Here is a 16,572-nt window from a genome sequence, read left to right as displayed (position 1 = left end):
CTCTTGATAGACCAGTCGGTAGCCCGCTTAGACCAAAGTATGATCACCACAGTCAACTACCTGGAATACCTAGGTTGGATTCTCAACCTAGAGAAATCCTCCTTAAAACCATCAGGGAGATTACAATACTTGGGTCTGATCATAGATACAGCCAAGAAAAGGCTATTCTTGCCCCAGGCGAAGATCAGTGCCAGAAAGGAACTGATTCAGGTGGTCAAGGCAAAGCAGAATCTATCTATTCAACTTTGCATGAAGTTGTTGGGAAAGATGGTGGCTTCATTCGAGGCCGTTCCTTATGCTCAGTTTCATTCGAGGCTGCTGCAAAACGGTATCCTATTGACTTGGAACAAGAAGGTCCAAGCTCTAGATTTCCCAATGTGTCTGTCTCCAAGGGTGTGCCGGAGCCTCAGTTGGTGGTTGATAACCAAGAATCTGCAGAAGGGAAAATCCTTCCTACCAGTTAACTGGAAGGTGGTAACAACAGATGCCAGCCTTTCAGGTTGGGGAGCAGTCCTGGAAAAGGCGACTGTCCAAGGGAAATGGTCCAGATCAGAAATGACCTTGCCCATCAACATTCTAGAGATTCGGGCAGTGCGCTTGGCCCCGAGGTCCTGGATGTTAAGGTTACGGAATTGTCCTGTCAGGATCCAATCCGACAATGCCACAGCAGTGGCCTATATCAATCACCAAGGGGGCACAAGAAGTCGTGCGGCCCAGAGAGAGGTGAATCATATCCTAACTTGGGCAGAAAACAATGTACCTTGCCTATCGGCATTCTTCATTCTTGGAATAAAAAATTGTCAGGCGGACTACTTGAGTCCCCAGCATTTGTTCCCGGGAGAATGGTCCCTTCACCCCGATATCTTCCTGACAATATGCCAAAGATGGGGGATCCCAGACGTAGATCTGTTTGCGTCCAGGTTCAACAAAAAGATCGACAACTTTGTGTCAAGAATAAGGGATCTGCTAGCATGCAGAACAGATGCCTTAGTGTTCCCATGGAATCAGTTCTCACTGATTTATGCATTCCCTCCTATTCTGCTGCTTCCACGACTTCTTCGCAGGGTCAAGCAGGAAGGGAAGTCGGTGATTCTTGTGGCCCAGAAGATCCTTTATGCAGAGATCATAAGGATGGCGGTAGGGGACCCATGGACCCTACCACCATGTCCAGAATTTCTCTTGCAAGGTCCGGTATTCCATCCTACCTTAGTATATAAAAGGAACCACCAGGAGAAATAATATTCTCAAAAAGGTGTTGCCACCATCCCAATAGTCATTGTATAAAGACCCTGAAACAGGGACATGAGTACCCCCTGGTACAGCGGGACTTTAAGGGCAAACAAAATATATTGGTATATCATAAAATATCATTTATTAGAAAAGATTAAAAAATCATATATAAAAATATGACGACAAATCATACAGAATTGTAGGTGCATGATAAGAAATACATTTTGATCGTGTTTATATTGTTCACATATTTTGCAGATAAATAAAATTGTCCTCCAGTTAGCCTGACATGTTTCGGGAACAATTCCCTTCTTCGGAGGCGTCAATAGGAGTCAGTGTAGTGTATTCTGAAAAAGAGGATTGGTTTTAACATAGCATTTTTCAAGACAGAAGCACCCCCATAATGCGTGAGCATAACTAGCATACGTACCAGTTCTTAAAGTATAAAGAAATATGTTTGGTTTTTATAAAAGAAAGTTTCAGAAACCCCTAATTTGTGTCATTAATGGTCCATCAAAGCTGATGAACCCCGTCCTTGATACAGCCCACACAAGGGTCCCCACCGAACGGCCACCACAACACAGCTACAAATGAGCCCTGCGGAGTAATAAAATATTTGAGTGAAAAATCTATATTTTTGTATAGAAAGGTTGAGATGTCAAAAGATATATCAAATGCTCATTTAGAAAGGTAAAAGTTTAAAAATGAATAGGTTGTATTCACTTTACGTTCTAGTTTCAAAGCTATTTATCATAATAGTTCAATTGAAAACTCAAATGAATAAGAAAAAAAAAATTCCTTTTTGTAAATTAGCTAGATTAAGAATCCGATGAATAGTAACAAACCTTTTATCTGCTGATACTAAATGCTTGACCGATCGTGGCTAAGTAGCTGCCTGGACTGAGGGTTTTAAGCGTACTGCGCCAGGTGTGGGCTTAAAAAGCCATCGGCGCATGCGCAGTGCTGAGCAACCTTACGGTGTCAGCAAAGAATGTCAATGTGCGGCGTTGTCACGTGTAATAGCGCGGTAACGTCATCGCACAGCGACAAGGGGATGAAAAGAGCAAGGCAGACGCTTACAAATAGGTCATTTGATGGGCGGGCCAGGATGAGAAAAAAGGGGAATTACTGTTAGCAGTCTCCATAACAACAAAAAAAAAAAACACAAATGGAATGCACAAAAAAGGGGGAAGGAAAAGAAAAACCAGGCACAGCAGGCGGCCATGAAATCTGAAGGGAGGAGCCATGGAGAGGCACATATGAGGGACCCCCAGGGCAGGAAATGCACGGCGCCGCCTCACTGCGAAATGGCAGTGGGGAAGCGTCATGCAGATCAGGCCCTCCGGCGCATGATCGCCACAAAACCCCAAACGACCGAAGTGGATGGGGGATGCAGCATATAATGGCGGCCCACCAACCCATACCAATGGAGGAAAAGGAAAGAATGGGCCCCCGTGTGCCGGGCAGGGATCAATCAAACCCCCTATAAAAGGGGGGTGCAGGACGGGAAATTGGATGGTGAAAGAATCATTGGAGACCAAAAAATTGGTATTGATTCATAAAGATCTTACTAAGGGGATAAAACAAATTAGAATATATAATAGAACGTATGCAAGTATGATCAAATACATCCATCCTACCTTACAAATGCTAAATTTAACGGTTTGGCTATTGAGACCCACATTCTGAAGAAGCGTGGGCTATCAGGTTCAGTGGTATCTACCTTGATTAATGCAAGGAAGCCAGCCTCCGGAATCATATATTATAGAGTCTGGAAGGCATATGTCTCCTGGTGTGAATGTGTTGGCACCCCAGGAAGGATGTCATGGTTAGAATCCTTGACTTTCTGCAGATGGGGTTAGAAATTAAGCTGGCCTTGAGTACTATCAAAGGCCAGGTCTCGGCCTTATCGGTATTATTTCAACGACCACTTGCTTCGCATTCTTTGGGTCGTAGCTTTATTCAGTGGGTAACGCAGTTTAACCCTCTGGTTAGGTCACCCCTGAACCCTTGGGACTTGAATTTATTTTTGTCAGCATTGCAGAAACAGCCTTTTGAGCTGATACGGCATATTCCCTTGGTCCTTTTGACAAGGAAACTCATTTTTCTGGTAGCCATATCTTCTGCAAGAAGGGTATCAGAGTTGGCTGCTCTTTCTTGTAAAGAGCCATATTTAATTATTCACAAGGATAAGGGGGGTATTGCGTCCTCATCCAAACTTTCTACCGAAGGTAGTGTCAGGTTTTCATCTAAACCAGTATATTGTTCTATCTTAATTTTTTCCAGAACCCTGTTCTACGGAAGAAATATCACTACATTCTCTGGATGTGGTGAGAGCAGTCAAAGTCTACTTGAAGGCGACTGCTCAGATTCGAAAAACTGATGTTTTGTTTGTGTTGCCTGAAGGTCCTAAAAGAGGACAGGCAGCATCGAAATCTACTATTTGTAAATGGATTCGGCAAGTAATTGTTCAAGCTTATGGTTTGTAGAGGAAGATTCCACCCTCTCAAATCAAAGCGCACTCCACTAGGGCTGTTAGCGCTTCGTGGGCAGTGCATCACCAAGCTTCCATGGCTCAGATCTGCAAGGCTGCAACTTGGTCTTCAGTCCATACATTTACCAGATTCTATCAGGTGGATGTAAAAAGGCATGAGGATATCGCCTTTGGGCGTAGGGTGCTGCAGGCAGCAGTATAAGTCCTCTAGTCTCATGGTGCCCTATTTTTGTTGTGTCTCCCTCCCTTGGCATTGCTCTGGTACATCCCACATAGTAACTACTATGGCTCTTTGTCCCGTAATGTACGATAAAGAAAATACTGAGGTACTCCCAGTAGTGGGAGGGGTTATATAGGGAGTGGACTTCCTGTCTTAGGGTGTGTCAGTGTCCATCACCTGAAGGTGGCCTATAACCCACATAGTAACTACTATGGCTCTTTGTCCTGTGATGTACAATAAAAAAAATAGGATTTTTATAACAGCTTACCTGTAAAATCCTTTTCTTGGAGTACATCACAGGACACAGAGGTCCCTCCCCTCTTCTAATACACTTATATTGCTTTTCTACAAAAACTGAGGTACTCCCAGTAGTGGGAGGGGTTATATAGAGAGTGGACTTCTTGTCTTAGGGTGTGCCAATGTCCATCACCTGAAGGTGGCCTATAACCCACATAGTAACTACTATGGCTCTGTGTCCCGTGATGTACTCAAAGAAAAGGATTTTACAGGTAAGCTGTTATAAAAATCCTATTTTTGTGGCCCCCAACAAATCCCCGAGAGCCGGGGGGCACAAAAGATGTATATGTTGGCTGCCTTGGAGGGGACAGGGAGGGGGCGGGACGAGTGCCGTACACACAGGAGAATTTCCTGTTTACATGGCAGCCTCTGTAATAGGAAGTCCCGTCTCCTGCGCAGCCATTGGATGAATGTTGTGTCTATCATAGGAGGCGGGACTTTGTATTAAAGAGGCCACCGAGAAAACAGAGATTCTCCTGTATGTAATCTGTTGGCGCACGTCCTGCCCCCCTCCTTGTCCCCTCCAAGGCTGCAGATGGCAATGGGGGTGCTGCATTCATGGCATGGGGGTGCTGCATTTGTGGCAATGGTGGTGTTGCATTTGTGGCCATGGTGGGGCTGCATTAATGGGCACTGACCCTTATTTTGCTTCAGTTCTTTACTTAAAATTTAGGGGGGTTTTTTCCTGAAACTTCCCTCCTAAAGTGAAGGTGTGTGTTATATGCTGATAAATACGGTATATCCAAATAACACTCCCGAGCTCATCTCTTCACACACAGCCACAAAGGCAGGAGAATTCTTGTTGGCCAGTGTATTAGTGCTCGGACGAACACACTTAGACCGAATTTTAATGATTCAAAGGCAAAATTGTCGGACCTCACACATGTTCACTTCATCAAATCTGTCCCTCTTTGATAAAAGTTTGGACACCTCTGAGCTAAAAGGTTTTTGACCTCCTGATTAGTTTTTTTACTCATACTGGTATTGCTGCATAACCACACTTTTTTTTGCACATATATTTGATCAAGTGGGAACGATAATTTCAACTGTAGCTGATCATAGACCATTGGGAGTAAGGGAAGAGTAAGAGCTGTTCATGAACCGCTGAGAGAATAGGTAGAGTATAAGTTGATCATGAGCATTTGCAGAGGAAAGAGGAAGAGTGTGAGATGGTCATAGACCACACTAGGAGAACATACAGAGGTAAGAGCTGATCCTAGACCACTGGCAGAAGAGGCACAGTGGGAGCTGATATGAGGCAAGAAGAGAAAACAGAACGAGCTTTTTCACATGGGCGGACCAATTGGGGGTTACCATATCGGAGACCTGAACAAAGCTGATCCCTGCTTTTTTCCATGTGTCTGACCAGCCGGTCTCCTGGTGGGATGGGAGAGCCCAAGCAAGCCGCAGGAGAGGGGGGGTATGTCCCCTCCCGATGCTTGTAATAGCAATCGAGTGGCTAGTTGGACGCTCCGATTGCTATTACAAGAGAGCCGAACGCTGGCTCTAAATAAAAAATTTATTTAAAAAAAGGTTCTGGGGTTATGCCTGCAGCTGCAGGCATCATCCTGGTACAACCACTTGAAGACCGATGATGTACCAGATATGTGACTAGTCGGCAAGTGGTTAAATAAGATAACAGACTAAAGTCAGTTTAACACAACTGACCAACCTTACCCACTGCTCTTACAAATACATTGCGATATTTTATATAAAAATGTAAAAAGTCATAGTAAGCCCTTGTTCACATTGAATGCAGCTTTGAAATCGTGCGACTTGTCAGTTCAACTTCAGGTGCGACTTTGAAGACTTTCAAATCGATGCGACACTGCAAAGTCAGCGTCACATCGATTTGAACATGGCCATTGCCGACAATAGGGTGTGACTTTTCATGCAATTTGACCTGTCAAATCGAACAAGTCACTCCAATGTGGACGCGGGCTAAATCTAGGTTAGGAAATATTGCGATTCTGACGTATATGAATTTTTTTTATTTTTACAGGTAAATTACTTCTGTGAAGAAAATTACCGGATGTTTATTTTTGGTGCACCAGTGGAATGCATTGTGGAAATAACGAACCACTAAAGCATGGCAAACAAGACACCAAAAGACTGTAATTTCTGTTATGTCTGTCAGACAATGGACACTGAATAATTGAACTTTTTTATAGATTTCCTTTTTTTTGTGTGTTGTTGTATAACTATTGTCTTTCATAATACAATTAGTTCTTGTTACTCTAAAACATGTGCTTTGTTTTCTAAATTCTTTCTAAAGGCAATTGTATAAAGCCCTAGATCAGAATTCTACCCTATTGGGTCTATTTATCAAAAATTCACTGGGCCATATGTAACTCATTCTGCCAAGATTCATTGAAATGTGCCCAGCACTTTCTGCTTGCATTTGTTTTATTTATTAGTGGGCAGCTGCTAAAAAAAATCTTGTAAATTTGAATGCTGCCTGTAAGTAAGTTTGAATGCCTAATGAAGTCAGCAATATCGATTATTTAACCACTTCAATACAGGGCACTTAAACACCTTCCCGCCCAGACCAATTTTCAGCTTTCAGTACTCTCACACTTTGAATGACAATTACTCTGTTATGCTACACTATATCCAAACAAAATTTTCATCATTTTTTTTCTCACAATTAGAGCTTTCTTTTGGTGGTATTTAATCACCGCTGGGTTTTTTCTTTTTTGCGATATAAACGAAAAAGAGCGAAAATTCTGAAAAAAAAAATTTTCTTTAGCTTCTATTGTAAAATTTTGCAAATAAGTCATTTTTCTTCATAAATTTGGGCCAAAATTTATACTGCTACATATCTTTGGTAAAAAATAACCCAAATTAGTGGATTTTATTTAGTCTGTGTGAAAGTTATAGAGTCTGCAAGTTAGGGTGCAAATCACTGAAAATAGATCACATCTGATCACACCTGATGTACTGAAGGCCTATCTCATTTCTAACAATCAAGGAAAGTACAAATAACCCCCAAATGACCCCTTTTTGGAAAGTAGACATTCCAAGGTATTTAGTAAGAGGCATGGTGAGTTTTTTGAAGTTGTAATTTTTTCCCACAATTCTTGGGAAAATGAAGACTTTTTTTTTTTTTTACACAAACTTATTGTATTGACAGGTTGTTTCTTGAACACAGCATGCATATACTTGCAACTATACCCAAAAATACATTCTGCTACTCCTGAGTATGGCGATACCACGTGTGAGACTTTTACACAGCCTGGCTACATACAGAGGCCCAACATGCAGGGAGCACCTCCAGGAATTCTAGGAGCAAAATTACACATATGTTTTCCCTGACGACCTATCTGCCTTTTGATGGCCCTGGAGCACCAGGACAATGGAAATGCCCACAAAATGACCCCATTTTGGAAAGCTAAGACCCCCAACGTATAATCTATGAGGCATTATGAGTCTTTTGAACAGGTCATTTTTTTTCCAGACGTTTTTGGAAAACGTGGGAAAAAAATGAAAACACTTTTTTTTTTTTTTTTTTTTACACAAAGTTGTCCATTTATAAGATATTTCCAACACATAGCATGTACATAGCAAAAATGACACCCCAAAATACATTCTGCTACTCCTCTTGAGTTTAACGATACCACACGTGTGACACTTTTACACAGCCTGACCACATACAGAGGCCCAACATCCAAATAGCACATCCAGTAGTTCTAGGGATGTGGTCAGCGACAGCAAAAGCAATGCGACAGCAAAAGAGATACTGTCAGCACAGCCAAAGCATTGGTCCAGATAGCAGGCAGAGATGTCCAGGCAAAAATACTGTCTATAGTCAGTAGAGGCAGCAGGCCGAGATATGGCCAACACAGCCAAAGTATTTGTCCAGGCAGCAGAAATAAACAGTCCATAAAGTCCTGGGTCATTACAGGCAGCAATATGGTCAACAAAGCCAAAGTATTGGTCCAGGCAACAGGAAGCACCATCAAGCTTAGGGACAGGGGTAGAGGCTTCTCCCACCTAAATCTCTTCTAGCTCCTCCACTTGAGCATACACAACATCTCTTTTGGCGTTTTCTTCCGGATTCTGCGGGGGGAATGTTATAGGGAAAATGTTGCTCATGAAGTCAACTTACACTATCAGAGCGAATGCTTCCTGGGGCGGGTCCTTGCTGGTAAATAAGGGCAGTGACAATGTTTTCAATATATTTGAGGTAGGTGATGGGTTGGTTTTCGGGTGATTTTTGATAGCAGACAAATTAATTGAACATGGCCATATGAAACAGATGAAATGCAACTTTTTTATACCAATATTTGGACCTGCGGGTTGACAAATATGGTTGCAGCATCTGATCATTTTACAGATTGTAGTCATGGACACATTCAGGCTTTACTACAGGGCCACATCTTCTCTGAACCTCCACCAAGGTGTTATTGTGAATGGTAGTCATCATGTGAACATCCTTCTTGTCACTTCATGGCCAACACCTCCTCATTCCTCATGAATGCGTCTTCCCCTTTTGTAGCCGTTTTGCTAGTAAATTCTGTGGGAAGCCCTTCCTATTTTTTTGGAAGGTACCGCAGGCCAGGGTTTTTTCACAATACAGGTGACAGAAAAGGGGCAAGCTGCTGTAGTAATTATCTACATATAAGTGGTAACCTTTTTTGAACAGGGGGTATGCAAGGTCCCACACAATTTTACCACTGGTTCCTATGTATGTGGGGCACTCACGGGGCTGGAGCTGGGAGTCTTTTCCCTCATATATACGAAATGAGTACACGTATCCAGTGGCTCGGTCACATAATTTGTTCAATTTCACCCCGTACCTGGCTCTCTTACTTGGTATATACTGCTTGATGATCAGCCGGCCAGTAAAGCGGATAAGGGATTCGTCTACACAAATATTTTGGTCAGGGATAAAGACTTCAGAAAATAGTTTGGTAAAAGAATTTATTAGGGGGCGAAGCTTATATAATTTGTCATGGTTGGGATGATCTTGGGGAGGACACTGCGAATTGTCATTGAAATGTAGGAAACGCATAATCATATCGCACCGTGTCCTGGACATAACAGAAGAATATAGGGGCATGTGGTGGTTGGGGTGGGTGGACCAGTAGGCATGCAGTTCGTTTTTCTTTGTAAGCCCCATATTAAAAGTAAGGCCCAAGAACAATTTGAATTTGTCTAGTGTGAGACGTCACCAATGGAACATACGGGCGTAGGACAAACTGGGGTTGGCAGCAATAAATTGCTCTGCATAGAGATTTGTTTGGTTCACCATGTACTGCAACAAATCTTTCGGGAGAAACAAATAGAAATAGTCCAAATATGAAAAATTTGAAGTGTTGGGCTGCACACCTGGCTGTGCAGTGAAATGGGGGATTGTAGCAGATCCTGAGTTGGCAGGCAACCATAAGGGGTTAGCCAGGACATCGGGAAGGTAGGACTGGGCCCGGATTCTTTGGGCTGGATGTGCAATTCCAGTACTTGTACTGGGCTCCTCTTCCTGGGGTCTGGCGCTGCTGGTGATAGGCAGGTTTTCTGATCTAGGTCCTGATCTCCTTACTCTTTTAGGAGGGGCGGTTTCCTCCGCTGACTCAGACTCCGATCCGCTACCCTCCACTGGCTCGTATTCCGAACCAGAATCGGATAATGAGAGCTCCCCGCTGCTCTCATCATCCGACATGGAAAGGATGTTATATGCCTCCTCAGCTGTGTAAACTCTTTGGGACATGATGGTGGTACTTTTGGCGGGCCTGTGTGACAGAACTGGTGGTGCTACTGACAGCTCACTAATGGTGGGCCTGTGTGATGGTACTGACAGGTTACTGATGGCCTGTGTGATGGTACTTATGGCGGGACTGTACGACGGTAGTGATGGCAGGCCTGTGTGACAGATGGGCTGTCAGATCCAGATGTTACCGATGGCGGTATTAATAGAGGTACCGTTAGTGGTACTGATGTCGGCCTGTGTGACAGATGGGCTGTCAGATCCAGATGGTGCTGATGGCGGTGGCTGTGCTGATGGCGGTACCGATGACGGGCTGACAGGTTCTGATGGGCTGTGACAGGTTCTCTTTATTGGTAGGGGGTGCGTGTTGTGCAGACAGTAGATATGTAAAAATAAAGGTGTTTCACTCACTGATCAGATCTCTCCTCTCTCCTCACGCGATCGGTGTGTGAGGAGAGAGAAGGAGAGATCCCTGGAAACCGCCACAGTGTTTATACTTGTGACCAGCTGTGATTGGACACAGCCGATCACATGGTAAACAGCCAATTTCATTGGCTGTTTACCCTGATCGGGGATGCGCTGTGTCCGAGGGACAAGCGTCACCCCCCCCCATCGCCCCGGGGGTGCACAATAGCAGATAATCCTGATGACATCATGTCCGATCAGGATTATCAAACCACTTTGCCGCCGTCATTGTGTAATAGGGCGGGCGGCAAGTGGTTAATTAATCAATGCCTCCAGTTACGTACCTCCTGCAGCCTGACTGGAATATGTCTAGGACGTTGGTAAATGCGGTCATTACTGCTTTCTTCCTCCATCACAGGAGTGAGTTCTCAAACCCTGAACTCAGCTTTTGCATAAGGGGAGAGATAGACCATGTGAGGGGGTTTGTTTTTCAAGAAAGGTTCCATATCGTAAGTCATTCAAAAATTGTTCAGACAGATTTCCGTTTCGGGCTTGTATGTTCACGCCCTTCTTCAGATCAGTCTTTGGACCCCTTTCACACTGGGGCGGTGGGTGCGTCGGCGGTAAAGCGCCGCTATTTTTAGTGGTGCTCTACCTTCAATTTCGCGGCGCTATTTCGGCCACTAGCGGGGCGCTTTTACCCCCGCTAGCAGCCGAGAAAGGGTTAAAAACCAGCCGCCACAGGGTTAAAACCACCGCAAAGCACTATGCCGGCGCTATAGCCGCGCTGCCCCATTGATTTCAATGGACAGGAGCGGTGTATACACCGCTCCTTCACTGCTCCAAAAATGCTGCTAGCAGGACTTTTTTTTTAGTGTCCTACCAGCGCACCGCTCCAGTGTGAAAGCCCTCGGGCTTTCACACTGGAGAGACAGCAGCGGCTCTTTCAGGGCGCTTTGCAGGCGCTATTTTTAGCGCTGTAGCGCCTGCAAAGCGCCCCAGTGTGAAAGGGGTCTAATGCCGCGTACACACGAGCGGACTTTCTATCCTACTTGGTCCGGCACACTTTCCGACGGACTTTGTCCGCCAGGTGCGCCGGACTTTAAAACGGACGGACTTGCCCACACACGCCGGGACTTTCCGGCGGGCTAAGTCCGCCCGTCTTTCCGACGGACTTTCGCCAGAGTTCCGGCGGACTTTCAGAATGAACGGACTTGCCCACACACGGACAAGTCCGTTCATTTTGAACGTGACTCAGGTGCGACGGGACTAGAAAAGGATGTCAATCTTGCCGCTTTTATCGGCGAGATTGACACCTTACTAGCCCCGTCGCGGGGCATACCAGGCCCTTAGGTCTGGTATGGATTATAAAGGGGAACCCCGCTACGCCGAAAAAACGGCGTGGGGTCCCCCTAAAATCCATACCAGACCCCGATCCGAGCACGCAGCCTGGCCGGTCAGGAAAGGGGGTGGGGACGAGCGAGCGCCCCCCCCCCCCTCCTGAACCGTACCAGGCCGCATGCCCTCAACATGGGGGGTGGGTGCTTTGGGGGAGGGGGGCGCCCTGCGCCCCCCCCCCCAAAGCACCTTGTCCCCATGTTGATGAGGACAAGGGCCTCTTCCCGACAACCCTGGCCGTTGGTTGTCGGGGTCTGCGGGCGGGGGCTTATCGGAATCTGGGAGCCCCCTTTAATAAGGGGGCCCCCAGATCCCGGCCCCCCACCCTATGTAAATGAGTATGGGGTACATGGTACCCCTACCCATTTACCTAGGAAAAAAGTGTAAGTAATAAAACACACTACACAGGTTTTTAAAATATTTTATTAAACAGCTCCGGGGGGGGGGATCTTCCTCCGGCTTCGGGGGTCTTCTTCCGGCTTCGGGGGTCCCTCCGCTTCATCTTCTCCCGGCGTCCGGTTGGTTCTTCTCCGCTCTCCGGCCTCTTCTCCCGGTGTCGCAGGTCTTCGGCCGGCCCCTCCGCTGTCTTCATGTAGCTCTATTGCGAGCGGAGGTTCGGACTTCTGGGCTTCTTGGCTTCTTGGCTTCTCTTCTCTTCTCCCAGATGTTGACACGACGCTCTCTCCGGCTGGACTGGTCTCTGAGGGCTGCGTTGTGACTTATATAGGCGGAGACCCCGCCCCCATATGATGTCACAGTCCCTGGGCATGCTGGGACTGTGACGTTTTAGGGGGCGTGGTCGACCACGCCCCCTAAAACGTCACAGTCCCAGCATGCCCAGGGACTGTGACATCATATGGGGGCGGGGTCTCCGCCTATATAAGTCACAACGCAGCCCTCAGAGACCAGTCCAGCCGGAGAGAGCGTCGTGTCAACATCTGGGAGAAGAGAAGCCAAGCCAAGAAGCCCAGAAGTCCGGACCTCCGCTCGCAATAGAGCTACATGAAGACAGCGGAGGGGCCGGCCGAAGACCTGCGACACCGGGAGAAGAGGCCGGAGAGCGGAGAAGAACCAACCGGACGCCGGGAGAAGATGAAGCGGAGGGACCCCCGAAGCCGGAAGAAGACCCCCGAAGCCGGAGGAAGATCCCCCCCCCCGGAGCTGTTTAATAAAATATTTTAAAAACCTGTGTAGTGTGTTTTATTACTTACACTTTTTTCCTAGGTAAATGGGTAGGGGTACCATGTACCCCATACTCATTTACATAGGGTGGGGGGCCGGGATCTGGGGGCCCCCTTATTAAAGGGGGCTCCCAGATTCCGATAAGCCCCCGCCCGCAGACCCCGACAACCAACGGCCAGGGTTGTCGGGAAGAGGCCCTTGTCCTCATCAACATGGGGACAAGGTGCTTTGGGGGGGGGGGCGCAGGGCGCCCCCCTCCCCCAAAGCACCCACCCCCCATGTTGAGGGCATGCGGCCTGGTACGGTTCAGGAGGGGGGGGGGGCGCTCGCTCGTCCCCACCCCCTTTCCTGACCGGCCAGGCTGCGTGCTCGGATCGGGGTCTGGTATGGATTTTAGGGGGACCCCACGCCGTTTTTTCGGCGTAGCGGGGTTCCCCTTTATAATCCATACCAGACCTAAGGGCCTGGTATGCCCCGCGCTCGCCGCAATAGGAAGATTTGTTTTTCCTATTGCAGCGAGCGCGAGATGCAATACCATCCCCTCGTGTCGTATTTGGTCTGTCGGACCAGCCTACACACGAGCGGGCTTTCCGTCGGACCAGCACACACACGAGCGGACTTTCCGCCCGAAACTGAGTCCGACGGAAAGATTTGAAACTTTCTTCAAATCTAGGTCCGGCGGGCTTTTGGGAAGAAGTCCGCCGGAAAAGTCCGCCGCCGCCCACACACGGGCGGATTGTCCGGCACACTCTGGTCCGCCGGACCAAGTATGCCGGAAAGTCCGACCGTGTGTACGCGGCATAAGAGTATTTTTAAGAGAGTGCTTCTAATCTCAGCTCATTACCTGTATAGAGGATATATGGGAGCCAGAAATCTTGCTGATAGGGGATCAAATACTTATTTCACTCATTAAAAAGCATATCAATTTATAACTTTTTTGAAATGCGTTTTTCTGGATTTTTTTTGTTCTGTCTCTTACTGTTAAAATAAACCTACCATTAAAATTATAGATTGATCATTTCTTTGTCAGTGAGCAAACATACAAAATCAGCAAAGGATCAAATACTTTTTTCCCTTCAGTGTGTGTGTGTAAAATATATATATATATATATATATATATATATATATATACACACATATATATATATATATATACACACAAGTACGTGTGTGTGTGTGTATAACAAAAAAGTTTTATATATTGAAAAGTGTTTTATCATTTTATAGTTATTATTTTTCACTGGTGTCCCAAAGGTATAAAATGTTTTCCATGAAATACATTGTTCACTTTCCTTTGACCTCTCCCTATTTTATGTTCCTTGTAAAAAGATTCCAGAAAGCTGTATTTGGTATTTGTCAGGCTGAGTGCTGCTTGGCTATTCACAGGAAACTTTTTTTCATTTTTATGAATGAATACAAGGTTCCTCTGACTGGCTAAGGTGGAGACTATGACATCACCCCCTTCTAAGCCTCAGCCAATCGGAGGAAGACTTGTATTCATTCATAAACTACAAAGCTTCTTGGGAATGGCTAAGCAGAGCCATACCACTGCCGGAACATAATGCTGCACACTGTAATGTAGCTGATGCTGCATACAGTTTATACAGCGCTAACAGTGGGGCAACTTATCGATGAAGGAAAGAGTTTACAAAAATAAAATGGATGGCAAACGCACCTAGTGCATTACCAAAAAACATTTATTCAATAATAGAATCAATAAAAAAATGGATTACTCACAAGATGGCAAATAATAGAAGGCCATACAAACACCCAATGCTGAACAGTATGGACACAAATGTGCCGTATTCACATTGCGGGGTATACAGTTGACGCGTTTTGGGGGCGCACCCCCTTCATCAAAGCTAAGTTACCAACTAAGCTAGGCTCTGAGGAAGGGGGTGTGCCCCCAAAACTCGTCAAATGTATACCCAGCAATGTGAATTTGTGTCCACACTGTTCAGCATTGTGTGTTTTTTATGGCCTACTATTATTTGCCATCTTGTACGTATCCATTTTTATTGCTTCTATCATTTCAATTAATGTTTTTTTTGTAATGTAATTCACTAGGTGCGTGTCTTCCATTTTATTTTTGTTCTTGTAGTATCAATTGGCCCACCCCGTCTGAGGAGGATATCATCTGCTTAGTTCTTTGGTATTACTGTTGTCCTTGCTATTCTACACTAAGGAAGACCTGATAGCGCTGGAAGTGACTGCTTGCTTTTGTAGAAGGAAAGCGTTTGTTTGGTCCAGATGAACTATTTAGGGTTAGATAAAACCTTGAGTTAGGCTTTAAAGGCTAACTCTACCTTAAGCAATGTGTAACATGTTCCTAAGCAACCCCCCACACCCAAAGCAAGCCATCCCCTGTGACAGCATGTTGGGGTTCTTCTCCCTTGCAGCAGCTGTCAAATTTGAAGTCTGCTCCACTTGCACAGCCATATCATTCATTCAGAGATCTATGAATGAATGAACGAACTACAAGTCTTGTCTCTCATGGCGCAGACAGACTTGTAGTTCTCAGTGGAACATGAATGCAGTAAGCAGTGCACTAGTACTCCATTGACACTTCCTCCAGCTCTTCAACTGAAAGCCCGTACAGAGTGCTGTAGCAAGAGTTTTTAGGAGTCTGACGTTACACGGAGTGCAATGCTTTGCAGACTCCAATAAAAATGAAAAATAAAGAGATGCATATTTTTTTTTTTTTCCCTGCAAGGTGAAATTAGCATTTACAGTAAGGATGGTCACAGTTGATAATAGCACTGAAAAGGGAAGGGGGGTGTGGAGGCGCCAACTCTGCTGACACTGTTATATGTTGAAGGTGTAATACCCTAGGGGCCAGTAGAAGGAGCTGTGAGCCCCGAGCGCGTAGGCTGTATTATCTCCTATCTGTGTCTGGACACTTCCTGTGCACCGCTGACATTACTTCCGCTTCCGGGTTCCAGGGTGGTTAGCGTGGAGCTTCCACACACTGGACACCGCTGTTAAGCCTCTCTTAACCAGGAACCAACATCCCCTGAGGTGAAGGACCGTCAGTGAAGCCCTGCACACCAGCACATCCCAGGACAACACAACCCCTGATGGACATCACCACCCCATCTGAACTGACTTACCAGTAAGTGTATGTATTACACCTTCACCATATAACAGTGTCAGCAGAGTTGGTGCCTCCACAACCCCCTTCCCTTTTCAGTGCTATGCTCACAGAGGCTATGGACACCCTCTGAGGACGGCTGCCTCCTCTCTCTCCCGCCCCCCCCTTTTTTTTGTTTTATGTTCTATCAGAACCATCATTATACAATTCCATTCCTGACATCACAAGATCTGAGCGCCGGAAAACCTTTCTTCAAAACAGTTGAGAATAGCAATTTACCTTGGTTCATAGTGATGATTCTGAACCCCATCTTTTGATTTACTGTATTTTGTTATGCTTCCTGCAACATGTGTTCCCTTTCTCATCAGTACATAGCCACATCTGATAATGAGCACACAAGCAGTGCAGGCATTAAATAAATAAATGAGTTCAAACACAAATGAAAGCATAGACCTAAATATAAGATGGGGGGAGGTTTACTAAAACTAGTGCACACAGAGTATGGTGCAGCTGTGCATAATAACCAGTCAGTGTCTAACTTCAGCTTGCTC

The 16,572-nt window shown here is 45.7% G+C and overlaps 1 protein-coding gene across 1 annotated transcript in view; it reads left to right on the top strand.

The window, feature by feature from the left end:
* Positions 1-6,484, top strand: part of SNRNP25 (small nuclear ribonucleoprotein U11/U12 subunit 25) — a 91,307-nt gene extending 84,823 nt beyond the window's left edge. The window contains exon 7 of the mRNA XM_073633025.1: positions 6,244-6,484. The gene's annotated coding sequence lies outside the window, so the exon portion shown is untranslated. The remainder of the gene's footprint in view (positions 1-6,243) is intronic.
* Positions 6,485-16,572: the final 10,088 nt, after the last annotated feature.

Source organism: Aquarana catesbeiana, linkage group LG06 (assembly GCF_042186555.1).
Source record: "Aquarana catesbeiana isolate 2022-GZ linkage group LG06, ASM4218655v1, whole genome shotgun sequence".
In the NCBI taxonomy this organism is placed as follows: Eukaryota; Metazoa; Chordata; class Amphibia; order Anura; family Ranidae; genus Aquarana; species Aquarana catesbeiana.
Note: the sequence above shows the minus strand (reverse complement) of the source record. Positions and strands in the feature narration are given on the sequence as shown.